Source organism: Medicago sativa, chromosome 8, assembly GCF_051527215.1.
Source record: "Medicago sativa cultivar Bolivia chromosome 8, Bolivia_mono, whole genome shotgun sequence".
NCBI classification, from domain to species: domain Eukaryota; kingdom Viridiplantae; phylum Streptophyta; class Magnoliopsida; order Fabales; family Fabaceae; genus Medicago; species Medicago sativa.
Genome location: NC_140756.1, coordinates 83,589,229 through 83,592,057, shown reverse-complemented (window position 1 = coordinate 83,592,057; position 2,829 = coordinate 83,589,229). Strand labels below are relative to the sequence as shown.

At 34.6% G+C, this 2,829-nt stretch overlaps 1 pseudogene; it reads left to right on the top strand.

Annotated features, from left to right (window-relative positions):
* Positions 1-1,088: 1,088 nt before the first annotated feature.
* On the top strand, positions 1,089-1,953 carry LOC146902361 (F-box protein CPR1-like; annotated as a pseudogene).
* The last annotated feature ends 876 nt before the right edge of the window (positions 1,954-2,829 follow it).

Sequence of the window (2,829 nt, the reverse complement as noted above, 5' to 3'; positions counted from 1 at the left end):
GTGAGACTTCGTCACACCTTAATTTAAAGCCTTTTTGATTGCAGAGAATCGCACGGTCCTATAGCAACTTGACCGAGTACGAGATTGAAGACCTTCGGACATCTTGTCATTGTGGTCTTACACATTTGTGACATTGATTTATCCATTTCAGCAGTCTTCTATTGTGTTTTCTACTCAAAAGCCTTAGAACTAGTGTTTATCCATTTGTGACATTGATTTTCCTATTTCGGTTTAATGCTGATCCGGTAATTTTTAGGGATCATGACTGTTTTGGTATTGGCAATTTGGTAGGGATTCACAAGTGTAGATGGTTTTCACTGCAACAATTTTCATCATACCAAATCGGCATCGTTTTACAAAAGTGCAAAGATCTTATTTTGTATTCAAACTATTCGGTTTGGTATGAGATAAACATATCATCTTATTTTGTATTCAAACTATTCAGTTTGGTATGCTATCGACAAATCATGTTGCCTACTCTTTTGCAAAGGTGTCGCACTGCATTGCTAGTCTTCACAATTTTCATTTGATCTCAAATTGCATTCCTTCATTTGTTTTTTTTAAGAAATGTCATAAGTTTTGTTCTTTAATAGATGGGAAAATTGTATTCACCTCCCTTGATGTTTCACTAAACAACACGTACACCCCTTCAAATTTTTAAAAAGCACGCCCTTACCCTCAAGTTAACATTGTTAGTGAGAAAAACACACTTCTACAAATTGCATTTGAAGTTCTGTGAAAAGTGTTGTAGCTTTTGCATCTTCCCTATAAATTCTTTCAACGGGTTTCTACGACGTGCCTTTAAATTCTTTGAATTGTTATGCCTCTAAAACGACATAAACTAAACCTTTCAACAATTCTCCTTGGTCAATCCGCATAAGAGTTTTTTACTATTATTTCACGTAACTAGGACGAGTTGGCGGTAATTTTGAACCAAATGATTCCATTTCTCTTGAGTGCCATTGATATAGGTGTTGATAGTTTTTACATCATAGTATGCCTTCTGTCAGTAATTTGGATTAAAATATCAATTTTAGAATTGAATATGTATTAATTTGAAATACAAATAAAAAAAGAGAAAGAAATAAATGGAAATGGAAGGGAACTTATTGGTTGGAAGAAAGAAAATGGAAGAATCAGTACCATGTTTCAAAAATGAAGATTTATTTTTATGAAATACCAAACCCGAATTTTAAGAACCATATAAAAAATACATGTTCGTGTAGAAGATTTATAATTTTGCTATGTCGTAAAAGCATCTACCTATGGAAGCTCACAAAAACATACATTGTCTCCTAATGATTTAAGTATACATGTCAACTATTTTTATGGTTTTGGGTATGACGAGTCAAGAGATCATTATTTGGTGGTTTCAATGTCCTGTGATTTAAACTTAGATGATCTTTATTCATATTTGAAGTTTTTCTCGTTGAGAGATAATACTTGGAAAGAACTTGAGGGCACTTTCTTCCATTACATGAGTAACTATTATCATCATCACATGGTAGGGTCACTCTTTAGTGGTGCTATTCATTGGTTAGCTTTTCGTCATGATCTACATATGTATGTTATTATTGCAATTGATTTAATGGAAAACATAATTTTTTGAGATGCCTTTTCTTGATGGTTTTCACCTTGAACGGATGTTATGGTTTGTGAGTATTTGGAGAATTTCAAAGTCTATGGGTTTTGGATTATGTTAAAGGTAGAGTTGAAATATGGATGATGAAAGAATATAAAGTGCATTCGTCTTGAACTAAGACTCTTGTTCTTCCTATTAATAGCATTCCTTCTAAGCGATTTTTCCCAATGTGCTCTACAAAAAGTGGCGACATTTTTGAAATAGACGGTTATACTCGATTGTTGAAGTTCAATGACAAAGGAAAGCTTCTAGATCATTACATGTTTCATCGTGATCGACTTGATAGACCCAAAGTGACCATGTATACATAGTCCCTCCTTTCACTCCCCGGTGATAATGTGCAAGCTATGAAGCGATACGCCTAAATAGCTACTGAATTGTACCCGATACGCCGTCGATACGTATCGAAGGAGTATCTGAATTTTTTAATTAAAAAAAAAATCCGAAATGTCGCGATACTTCGTCGGCACGTCTCCGACACGCCTCGATACGTCTAGCCGTTTAGTTTTCCTCTCCTTAATTACTATTCTCTAATTTAATGTCCTCCCCTCTCCACTTTAATTGATTCATCTAAATTCGATGCACCCATTTAACTTCTAAGCATTTTTCAAGATTGGTTTATTTTTCCCATAATTCTTTTAGTGTGCAAATTCATTTTACCGTTGTGCATATTCACTACTAGAGTATCCACTTTTGAAGGAAAGGGTAGTATAGAGAACTCCTTGATCCAAACCGGTCATCAAGAGTGCAGTAACTCGTAAGCAACATAATGTCGGCAACACCTTCTAATTCCAAGTAAGTTTCTTTCGAAAATGTTTTACAAGATGATCATCGTCCTCTTTCGAGAAGCAGGTGGAAATAAGACACGGGCTTGCAACTTATGTTAAAAAGAATTTACAAGTTCTTACTCTAAGTGAAAAACCATTTGTTAAGAATTTATGGAACTAGGTCCTAATGTAAATGAGGAATATTTGTCCGAGTTGAAATCTATTGTTGAATTGGCTAGTAACAGAGTGAAACCTAAGCATGTTCCATTACCCACCGAAAAAATTCAAGAGGGTCCTTCTTTGAAAAGGAGGAAAGTTTATCCATTAGAGAAATCATTTAAGTGATAGAGATACTCTTAGAGCTGTCATAGCTACTCTTGTTGGATTGCCTTTTAACCTTGCAAGAAATCCTAAACGTAA